The following is a 12329-nucleotide window of genomic DNA, read 5'->3' as shown; positions in this document are numbered from 1 at the left end:
CCCGATGGCGTGGGGGTGGCCACAGTGGGAAACCCTATTGTCCGGCTGTGGGAACGGAGAATCCCACTGCCGGCGGGGGCGCGTCACGCCGGAAAACGCGGCTGACGCAACGGAGAATCCCGCCCCCTTGCGTTTGTTTCCCATGAGTGCAGGTCGCATTCCATTTTGAAGTCAACCACTGTCTCTGCTTCCACCGTCTTTGTGGGCAGCATGTTTGAGGGGGCAGGACTTTCCGGGAGTTCCCGCCAGCGGGATGGTCTCGTCCCGCCGTGGGTTCCCTGGCGGTGGAGGGTGAGAACCACAGGCGCCTTGGGATGAGGCTTAGAAAATAGGATCAGGAGTTGGCCATTCAGCCCTTCGAGCCTGCTCCGCCATTCACATGACCATGGCTGATTCTCTACCTCACCGCCATTCTCCAGCTTCTCCCCACACCCCTTGACACCCTTAGAATCTAAAAATCGATCAAATTCATTCTTCAATATATTCAGGGGCTCGGCCTCCACAGCCTTTTGTGGTAGAGATTTCCACAGCTTCACCACCCCCTGAGTGAAGACATTTCTCCTCATCTAAGTCAAAAATGGCCGACACCGTATGCCTGAATCCAGTCTGTCCGGCCCTGTCAGAATTTTATGCCTTTCAATGAGGATCCCTCTCATTCTTCTAAATTCCAGTGAATAGAGGCCCAGGAGTCAATCTGGTGAACTTTTGCTGCGCTCCCTCTATGACAAGTGTATCCTTTCTCAGATAAGGAGACCAAAACTGCTCTCAATACTCCAAGTGTGGTCTCGCCAAGGCCCTGTACATCTACGGCAAGACATCCTTCCCCTGTGCTCAAGGTATTAAACCTGTATGCCCTAACAGGTGGGTGGGGGGGGGGGCATAAATGATCCTGGGCTGGATTCTCCGTTGGTGATATCCTCCGGTTCGCTGGCAGCGCACTCACGCCCGCGGATTTCCCGAAGGCGTGGGGCTGCCCACAGTGGGCATCCCCATTGGCTGGCTGCCAGGACGGAGAATCCCGCCCCCTGTGCCTGATTTTGCGACAATGGCGGATGATTTCTCTCCCACGATTCCTGGTCAATAATAATCCCGCAACAGGGCAGCACGGTGGCGCAGTGGGTTAGCCCTGCTGCCTCACGGCGCCGAGGTCCCAGGTTGGATCCCGGCTCTGGGTCACTGTCCGTGTGGGGTTTGCACATTCTCCCCGTGTCTGCGTGGGTTTCGCCCCCACAATCCGAAGATGTGCAGGGTAGGTGGACTGGCCACGCTAAATTGCCCCTTAATTGGAAAAAAATGAATTGGGTGCTCTAAATTTAAAAAAAATAATAAATAAATAATAATCCCTCAACCAACATGATTTGCAAATAAGAAAAACCTCGTCACAATCGCATTACTGTTTGTGGAAGTGCGTTGCAAATTGGCTGCTGTGTTTCTGACATTTCAACAGTGACTAGAAACTACTTGACCTGCTGCAAGTGATGTCATGAAAGGTGCTACAAAAATGCTTCTTTAGTCTTGTGATATTCTGGGATTCTCAAACTGGTGGACCTGCTCCAGTTACACCCCAGACAGCAAACAGCAGCTGACTGTGACTTCCATTCCCGGTCAATACGTCTCTCCGGATGGCCAGCAGGATTACAGGCCACACAAGCAGGATAACTGCTCAGAACCTGGCAGGAGCTCAAGAAGTTAAGCCGGAAGGGAAACGTTAAGCCAAAGTAAAATAACGAACAATTTGGGGTTCAGGATGATAAGCACAGCGGCGGAATAAAAGGGGAGGATGCAAGCGATTTTCCTCAGGTTACAAAGTCTTTACGAAGTCGGACGCGCAGGCCACTGAAATCGAGGGAAGATTGGAAATGAAATTTCGAAGAAAGGTGCTGGAAGGGTCCAGAGAAAGTGAAGAGGAACGGGATTAGGGAAATTGGCGGTGGCCAACATCTGAAAAGACGCAGTGGTGCGATTGAATTCTTTCTGTATCATAATTCCTGAAAACAGACTGTACTCCAGCCAGGGACTGGAATGAATGAATGAGCTGAGTACAAAGCTTTCTGAGCGAATCCTTCCTTTAAATATGAAGTCAAGGGCATCTGGAGGCGAGTCTCCAGTGGACGGGAGCTAAAGGTATTACATTGTTGCCCGGGCCAAGCGGGAATTCTAACAAAGCACAACGAGATTTCAAGAAAAAAAAAATGCATTCATTCTCCTTCGCTTCGTGAAATATTACCTGACTTTGAAAAAAAAAATGGAAAGTGATTTTATTTGGTCAGAAATCAAACCCAAAATGTTTGTGATGCCACGATGTCCCAGAAGGCAAATACGTTGCCCGGACAGGTGATGAATTTTACTGGATGGGTTTGCTATCAAATTCAATTTCAGAGCTGAAAGAAGGCTGTGCATTTATATAGTGACTTTCACCTGCTTAGGATGTCTGCAACTGCTTTACGGCCAATGGAGTGGAGTCACTGTGGTAATATGGCAGAAACAGGACAGCCAATTTGTGCACAGCAAGCTCCTTTTCTAAAATCCATTTACGGGATGTGGGCGTCGCTGGTTAGGCCAGCATTTATTTCCTACCCCTAGTTGCCCTTTAGAAGGTGGTGATAAGTTGCCTTCTTGAACCGCTGCAGTCCCTGAGATGCAGGTACACCCATAGCGTTGTTTTGAGAAGGAGTTCCAGGATGTTGCCCCAGCGACAGTGAAGGAACGGCGATATATTTCCAAGTCAGGGTGGTGAGTGACTTGGAGGGGAACCTCCAGGTGGTGGGGTTCCCAGGTATCTGCTGCTCTTGTCCTTCCAGATGGTAGTGGTCGTGTGTTTGGGAGGTGCTGTCTAAGGAACCTTGGCGAGTTACTGCAGTGCATCTTGTAGATGGTACACACGGCTGCCACTGTTCGTCGGTGGTAGAGGGTTTGAAGGTTTGTGGAAGGGGGAGCAATCAAACGGGCTGCTTTGGCCTGTTGGTGGAGCTTCTTGAGTGTTGTTGGAGCTGCACTCATCCAGGCAAGTGAAGATTATACCATTGACTTGTGACTTGTAGATGGTGGGCAGGCTTTGGGGAGGGAGAAGGGGGGGGGGGGGGGGGGGGGGGGGAGTGTTGTCCGGAGGTGAGTTACTCGCCGTAGGATTCCTAGCCTTTGACCTGCTCTGGTAGCCACACTTTTAATATGGCTATTCCAGTTCAGTTTCTGATCAATGGTAACCCCCAGGATGTTGATAGTGGGGGGATTCAGCTATGGTAATGCCGTAGAACATCAAGGGGCGGTGGATAGATCCTCTCTTGTAGGAGATGGTCACAGCCTGGCTCTTGTGTGGCACGAATGTAACTTGCCATCTGTCAGCCCAAGCCTGGATATTGCCCAGGTCTTGCTGCATCTGGACATGGACTGCTTCATCATCTTGAAAACAGCAACAAAATAATGACGAGACAACCTGCTTTTATCTTTTAGTCATGTTGGCCGAGGGACACATGTTGGCCAGGCCACGATCGGGCTGGGGGAACCATCATCGCTGTTCTGTGGAATAACGGCGTGTTATCTTTCATGTCCCCCCGCGAGGTGATGTCTGAGATGGCTGACCTGTGTGTTATACAGCTGCAACAACAATAGCATGTAGCAGTTATACCAAAGGGGGAAAAAAATGCACTCTCCTGACTGCCCCTCGGTGTTTCCCACAGAAAAGGAAGAATGTGCGGGCATCAGGTGGGCCGATCAGCTTGACAGTGATGCCATCTGCAGTCGAACAGCAACTCAAGAGTTTCAGCAAAGATTCTCTCCCTTTTTTTTCTATTCGTTCATGGGATGTGGGCGTCGCCAGTTGGGCCAGCATTTATTGCCCATCCCTGAGGGCATTTAAGAGTCAATCACATTGCTGTCAATGTCGGCCAGACCGGGTAAGGATGACAGATTTCCTTCTCTTAAGGATGTTGGGAACCCAGATTTTTTTTTTAATGACCGTCGACAATGGTTTCATGGTAATCTTTACACTTCTTCAAATTCCAGGTTTTGTTAAATTGAATTCAAATGTCACCATCTGCCATGGGGGGTGGGGGGGGGGGTGCGGGATTCGAACCCGCGTCCCCAGAGCATGACTCTGGATCTCTGGGTTACTCGACCAGCGACAATCCCACTGCGCCACCGCCTCCCCCTGTTTATCAGCCGAGTGCTGTTCGCTAAGCGGTGGGATTCTCCAGCCCCGCCGCGCGCCAGTGGACTTTCCCGTCGGAGCCACCTCACCCCGCCGGGAAACCCGCGGGGCAGGGGTGCGTGCCGGCGGGATCAGAGAATCCGCTCAGAGTCACCTGTCCTGCTCTGTCGCGTGTCAACAGTATTCATCCTCCACATGGCGCATTTCCAACACAACTGACATCATCATATTTGTGGATTCGGAGGCATGTCAGACAGAAGCAATGTTACCACAACACTTGCATCAATATTGTGTGAGATCAGGTGGAAATATTTAAAAAACAATCCACATAATCACTACCTTCGGAGCTCACTGATTATTGCTATGTGGTAAACACCAACACAAACCAATGATTCACAAACAGCAATGAGGTGAATGATCTTTGAGTCTATATTTGGTACCGCCGGGAGAAAGAATGGTAGCCAGGACCTCAGGACATTCGCTGGAATCTTTGTCATTCACCTGAGTATTGCGTAGAATTATACAGTATTTACACCACAGGCACAGGCCATTCAGCCCAACTGGTTCATGCTGGTAATTATGTTCCACAGGAGCCTTCTCTAACCCCACCATCATATCCTTCCATTCCTTTATCTTTCGCTCGTGTCTTTATCTGCTTCCCCCTTAATCTGTGCTTTACTCTTCCACCTCTCCTTGTAGCTGCAAGTTTTGCATTGGAGCTACCCTCTGGGTAAAGGATTGGATTGGATTTTGTTTATTGTCACATGTACCGAGGTACAATGAAAAGTATTTTTCTGCGAGCAGCTCAACAGATCATTAAGTACATGGGAAGCAGAGGGAATAAAAGAAAATACATAATAGGGCAACACAACATATACAATGTAACTACATAAGCACTGGCATCGGATGAAGCATACAGGGTGTAGTGTTAATGAGGTCAGTCCATAAGAGGGTCATTTAGGAGTCTGGTGACAGCGGGGAAGAAGCTGCTTTTGAGTCTGTTCGTGGGTGTCTCCCGAACTCCGTACCGGATGTACGAGCACAAGGAGATGACACATAGGAGCACAAGTATAGGCCATGCTGCCCCCTCGAGCCTGTTCCGCCATCCAATAAGACCATGGATGATCTTCAAATGGTGTAATGGTATTGTCACCAGACAAGCAACCCAGAGACCCAAGGGAGTATCTTCGTGACCCTGGTTCGAATCCCACCATGGCAGACTTTGAATTCAATGAAAAAAAACACCCATCTAGTTCTCTTTAGGGAAGGAAATCTGCTGTCCTTACCATAATAATAATAATCTTTATTGTCACAAGCAGGCTTACAATAACACTGCAATGAAGTTACTGTGAAAATCTCCAAGTCGTCACATTCCGTCATCACCTGTTCGGCTAAACAGAGGGAAAATTCAGAATGTCCAATTCACCTAACAAGCACGTCTTTCGGGGCTTGTGGGAGGAAACCGGAGCACCCGGAGGAAACCCACGCAGGACATGGGGGGGCGGGATTCTACGCAAACGGCACAATGTCCGCCGACCGGCGCCAAAAACGGCGCAAATCAGTCCGGCATCGCGCCGCCCCAAAGGTGCGGAATTCTCCGCACCTTGAGGGGTCGAGCCCTCACCTTGAGGGGCTAGGCCCGCGCCGGACTGATTTCCGCCCCGCTAGCTGGCGGGAAAGGCCTTTGGTGCCCCGCCAGCTTGTCGTGCGGCGCATGCGCTGGAGCGTCAGCGGCCGCTCACAGTATCCCCGCGCATGCGCAGTGGCGGGGGTCTCTTCCGCCTCCACCATAGTGGAGACCATGGCGAAGGCGGAAGGAAAAGAGTGCCCCCACGGCACAGGCCCTCCCGCGGATCGGTGGGCCCCGATCGCGGGCCAGGCCACCGTGGGGGCACCCTCCGGGGCCAGATTGCCCCGCGCCCCCCCACCCCCAGGACCACGGAGCCCGCCCGCGCCGCTTTGTCCCGCCGATAAGAGAGGTGGTTTGATTCTCGCCGGCGGGACAGGCATTCCAGCAGCGGGACTTCGGCCCATCGCGGGCCGGAGAATCGCCGGGGGAGCCCGCCAACCAGCGCAACGCGATTCCCACCCCCGCCGAATATCCGGTGCCGGAGAATTCGGCACCCGGCGGGGGCGGGATTCACGCCAGCCCCCGGCAATTCTCCGACCCGGCGGGGGGTCGGAGAATCCCGCCCGGGGACCCTGGCGCTATGAAGCAACAGTGCTAACCACGGAGCTACCGTGCCGTACCGTGGTCTGGCCGACATGTCACTCCAGATCCATAGGAATGTGAACCTTAACTGCATTCCTAAACGGCCTTGGAATTAGGGGCGGGTGACTAATGGCCACATCCCCTGAAATAAGAACATAAGAACTAGGAGCAGGAGTAGGCCATCTGGCCCCTCGAGCCTGCTCCGCCATTCAATGAGATCATGGCTGATCTTTTGTGGACTCAGCTCCACAAATAAAAAATAATAATTTTTTTTTATTCTCCACAAATTTTATCTTGCATTTATGACTCATGTAGTCGGAGTTCTCCGTCCCCTGCCCAAGCGGCAAGAGCGGAGAATCCCGCCGCCAGTGAATGGTGCGCCGCCGTAAAACACGGGGCTGGGGAACCGGTAAATCCCGCTCGTACTTCTGAAAACAGGATCTGGACGCGGTGCTCGATCGAAAGATGAGGGCTTCCGGGTATTGACGGTGCTGTCAGTGGAGTAGCAACCTTGACTGTCCCCCAGAAGTGGTGCGTGGCCCAATCCACAACCCCTCATACCAAGGTGAGGCCGGACTGGCCGGTCGCTATTCGGTTGCCAGGCAGCCAACCTGGCTCGCAGACAATGTGACAACCTTGCTGAAGTAAAGATTGGAACGTTCCCAGGAAATCTGAACGTCCAACGTGAGGAATTCCATCAGCGGATTGTGCGGGATGAGGTGCAAAGCTGTGGGGAGGTTACTGGCTATCAGTGGTTTCACTGTGCTGAATAGATGTGGCGGCCCCACCCACAGAGCCGACCTGCATTAACTGCTGATTTAACTGAACATGGTGGGGCCTACCTTGAGATCATGAAGCCTGAGGAGGTGGGGATGGGTCAGAACCTGCCTGCCGAGAGCTGCCATTCAATCCTTTGGCGGAACAAGCTTATAAGTTTGTAAGATATAGGAGCAGAAGGAGGCCATTCGGCCCATCGAGTCTGTTCCGCCATTCGATCATGGCTGATTTGTTCCTCATCTGTTGCCTGCAGTACTGCAGGCCAAGAGCTGGATGGCACAATCAACCAGGCCAGTTGCTATTCCTCTGTTGGCCGCCAGCTCCGCCACTGACAGGGATCAGAAGAGCAACATGGCGAGCAGGCAGTCATCTCCAAAAACACGCCTCACCCTGACTAGGCGAAATATTGCCATGCCTTCACTGTAGCTCTGCTGCACCCTGGTTACCGATCCCAGTACTAGGGCAGCCTTCGCTGCAAGGGCTGCTGGGATACAAGGGGGAAACCCGGCCTCACTTTGTAAGGACAATTGAGCTTGGGCAGTGAGGTCCACGTCCCATGTCCTGCAGCAAATATGGAAAAATGTTGGGATCTCTGAGACGACATGGCGCAGCAAATGTATTGCAGTGGAATAACCAATTCTGCCATCCCCCCCCCCCCCACCCCGGGCAGCACGGTAGCACAGTTGCTTCACAGCTCCAGGTTCGATTCCCGGCTTGGGTCACTGTCTGTGCGGAGTCTGCACGTTCTCCCAATGTCTGCGGGGGTTTCCTCCGGGTGCTCCGGTTTCCTCCCACAGTCCAAAGATGTGCAGGTTAGGTGGATTGAACACTCTAAATTGCCCTTCATGTCGAAAAAGGTTAGGTTGGGTTACGGGGATAAAGGGGATAGGGTGGAGGTGTGGGGCTTAGGTGGGGGGCTCTTTTCAAGGGCCGGTGCAAACTCGATGGGCAGAATAGCCTCCTTCTGCAGTGTAAATTCTATGATTCTATTTTCGACCAAAGTTATACACCTCATTGATCGAACCAGACACTCTTGATGTTGCCTTGTGTGTGTAGTTTAGTTGCTCCCACTCGCTGTATAAATATATCAGGTTCTAGTTGGTTGCAATCTAGGCCTCCTTCGAGAGGAGGTCATGAAGTTTGATTAATCACTCACGATTCAAGTAAAAGAAGTAATTATGTTTACTCCAGCTGCCTGCCTGCCTTTCTCTCTGTACCCAAGTGCAGACCGGTGCCAACGAAAAGGTTAATGAAGAAAAATCAGACTGAGCCATGTCAGAGGAATTCACCGCTGGGAATGGTCTATCGCATCAGCTTTCACAAGCCCGGGAGATCAGAGAGAAGGTTAAAAAAGTGCGAAGATGTCTGCCCATTCTTCACACGAAGCAGCCCAGGACTGCCGGTCCACTTCTTACACTGAGACAAATCTCCAGTCTGCATCACATAAATCACCAGCGTCGCAATGTATCACCGGGGCCAAGTCACAGTGTACACCATCAGTTCTTCAAATGACCCCCCTCCCTCTCCCCCCCCCCCCCCCCCACTTCTTATCGCACTGACTGCTGTACGCAAGGTGATTCAGGCATTCCATTTCATTTCTGTTAGGGAGAGCCTGATAATGTCACCAGAGATAGATACGGATCCACACAGTGAACATCAACAGCTAGCTTATCAGAGCAATTTCAACAAAGCAGGAATTAAATCTCCTCCCCTTAGCTGCCGTTGCTACATAGCACACCGTCATCCCAATTGTCCATTTGAATCTGGGCGCTACTCTATTCCCATTTGACCTCAAAGGTTTGACCCCATCATTTTTTTCCTTCTTCATCTAACAAGTCGACGTTTTATGACTTTTTTTTATTAAGGTTACAGTAATCTGAAGTAAAGGTGGCTATAATTTTTCTCCCTACTGGCTTTAGGACACAGCAGTGACAAGAGTGATGTGCGGCTTGCCGTTTTTCTCAGGCAGAGGAAGATAAAGCACAAGAGCAGGAACTCGCGCGCACATTCGCACGGAAGCACCTTCGCCACCTCCTCCCGCCATTTCTTTTCTCCGTCGGTCACGCCACAGCCGCCGGAAGACCTGCCTCGCAATTCCAGAACGGGAAGAGCTGCCTCATCGGTCGCTTTATCGGAAGGAGACTTCCTCTGTTCCTTGGGTCAGCTTCCAGTCGACGTGCAGGCACTGACTGCCCGCAATGCATTGAGATGCACTTCAAAGGGATAATTTCATTCGTGGGAGACGGGTAGCAAATTGAGTGTCCCAAGTTGCGATGTGGGGAAGGAGAGAGAAGAACCTCCTTCTGCTTTTGTCCTCTCGCATACTCTCTCTCTCCCCCCCTCTCTCCCAACAATGGATATTTTCTTCTTTCACTGCTTACTAATAATAATAATCTTTATTGTCACAAGTTACTGTGAAAAGCCCCTAGTCGCCACATTCCGGCGCCTGTTCGGGTACACAGAGGGAGAATCCTACCCTCGCTAATTCCAATCCAATTCCCTTCCCGCAGCTAGTGTTGGGCTCAAGCAGACTTTTTGCCCACTTCTGTCGCTAGCGATTCCTGGAACAGGTCGCTAATCTGTCACCAGGGTCTTATAGTTTATGGGGGGGGGGGCGTACCGTATCAAGGGTGGCTGACCAGGAGTCTCTCCCGCTCTTACCGCCAGCCATTGGCATGTTTGGCAGGACTTGCAGGTTGACACTCAACCTGTTTGGCCGCGTTATGAAAAGGCCTTCCTTCGCCGCCAAGTCCTGGGGTGGGACTTGAACCCAGAACTTCTTGCTCAGAGGCAGGGGTGCTAACCCACTGCATCACAAGACCACCAACCTCTCGAATGATTCCCAGTATCTCTCCGTGATGGTCAACATTTTCTTGGTCACATACTATTTCCCTCCCTTTGTAAGGCCTCAGCTGCCTGCTACAATTGTTAGTTCTTACGAACGCGCAATGGATTGGATTGGATTGGATTGGATTTGTTTATTGTCACGTGTACCGAGGGACAGTGAAAAGTATTTTTCTGCGAGCAGCTCAACAGATCATTAAGTACATGAGAAGAAAAGGGAATAAAAGAAAATACATAATAGGGCAACACAACATATACAATGTAACTACATAAGCACTGTCATCGGATGAAGCATACAGGGTGTAGTGTTAATGAAGTCAGTCCATAAGAGGGTCATTTAGGAGTCTGGTGACAGTGGGGAAGAAACTGTTTTTGAGTCTGTTCGTGCGTGTTCTCAGACTTCTGTATCTCCTGCCCGATGGAAGAAGTTGGAAGAGTGAGTAAGCCGGGTGGGAGGGATCTTTGATTATACTGCCCGCTTTCCCAAGGCAACGGGAGGTGTAGATGGAGTCAATGGATGGGAGGCAGGTTCGTGTGGTGGACTGGGCGGTCCATCACACTTTTCCCTGGATGTCCGAGCCAACTATTGCCCTTCCAGTGCCACAAGAGAAAGTAGCCCAATCAGGGGCGAAATTCTCCGTTATCGGCGGAAAGTCCGCCGATCGGCGCAAAAAACGGCGCAAATCCCACTTGCGTCACGTCATAAAAATGGGACGATAGTCTCCGGCCCGAAATGGGCTAGCAGCGACGTAACGGGATCCGCGCTTGCGCAGTGGTTCACGCCGTGCAGCGTCATACGCGCTGCACAGCGTGACGGCTCATAAGGCCGCGCAGCTCCCCCCCACCCGACCGGAACACCCGACCGCAACACCCAACTGGATGGCTGGCCGTCGCTCAGCCCCGAGGTTCGAGTCACGCGATGTGGAGGCGCTCCTGGACGCGGTGGAGCAGAGGAGGGACGCCCTGTATCCCGGGCACGGCCGCAGAGTTGCCCCACGCCACAGCCGGCGTCTGTGGAGGGAAGTGGCAGAGGCCGTCACCGCTGTGGCCCTGACACCACGGACAGGCACCCAGTGCCACAAGAAGGTGAACGACCTCGTCAGAGCAGGCAGGGTGAGCCTGCCCCATATCCCCCCTCCCACATATCCCCCCTCCCCCATATCCCCCCTCCCCCATATCCCCCCCTCCCCCATATCCCCGCTCCCCCATATCCCCCCTCCCCCCATATCCCCCCTCCCCCATATCCCCCGTATCCTCCCTCCCCATATCCCCAAATGAATCTAGCCCTAACCTTAACCTCTGCAATGCACGCGCAACCGATGGCGTGCATTCATATACCTGCCTAACACTGTTGCCTTTTACCCCTGCCACCGCCCCCCCCCCCCCCACCCCCACAGGAGAAGCGCGCACACAACAATAGGGAGCATGTGAGGACTGGAGGAGGGCCCGCTGATGAGAGGCCACTGACCGTACACGAGGAAAAGGCCCTGGAACTGGCTGGCGGACCTGAGGACCGGGAGGTTGCTGATGCAGAGGTCGGGGGCCCACCAGCAAGTGAGCCACCGACAGCCCGTCCCCATATCCCCCCTCCCCTATATCCCCCTCCCCGTATCACCTGATCACTGCCTGATGTCTAACCATGCATGCTTCATTGTGTATCGCAGGACCAAACGTCCAGGCACCCATCCCCGCAGATGCACACCGCCCGCAGGATGCCCCTCGGAGACCACAGGAGACGGAGAGACCCGCACCCTCCAGCATGCGACGCCCGCAGGATGCCCCTCGGAGACCACAGGAGACGGAGAGACCCGCACCCTCCAGCATGCGACGCCCGCAGGATGCCCCTCGCACACCACGGGAGACGGAGAGACCCGCACCCTCCAGCATGCGACGCCCGCAGGATGCCCCTCGGAGACCACGGGAGACGGAGAGACCCGGACCCTCCAGCATGCGACGCCCGCAGGATGCCCCTCGCATACCACGGGAGACGGAGAGACCTGGAGCAACAGGGAGACGACACCCCCGTCACGTGCGGGAGCGACCACCCAGCGATGAAGGGGGCAGCCACAGGCCCCCGTCACATCCGAGCCAGGACACCACTACCCAGGACACCACTACCCAGGACACCACTACCCAGGACACCCCTACCCGGGACAGCACTACCCAGGACACCCCTACCCGGGAAGACGAAATACCGGACAGTGACTCAGAGTGGATGGGTGAAGACGAACCCCCACCCCAAAGTGCCATGGACTCAGAGTGGGACGAAGAGCACGACACAACGCCACTGCTGTCACCAACACCCTCCACCATCGCAGAAACACTCACCACGGTTGGGCACTTTAGTGA

General features: G+C 53.1%; 1 protein-coding gene across 11 annotated transcripts in view; it reads right to left on the bottom strand.

Moving 5' to 3' along the window:
- LOC140404397 (CUGBP Elav-like family member 4) overlaps positions 1 to 12329 on the bottom strand; it is a 977034-nt gene that overhangs the window by 490042 nt on the left and 474663 nt on the right. The gene's annotated exons all lie outside the window — the stretch shown is intronic.

Source organism: Scyliorhinus torazame, chromosome 30 (genome assembly GCF_047496885.1).
Source record: "Scyliorhinus torazame isolate Kashiwa2021f chromosome 30, sScyTor2.1, whole genome shotgun sequence".
NCBI lineage: Eukaryota > Metazoa > Chordata > Chondrichthyes > Carcharhiniformes > Scyliorhinidae > Scyliorhinus > Scyliorhinus torazame.
Note: the sequence above shows the minus strand (reverse complement) of the source record. Positions and strands in the feature narration are given on the sequence as shown.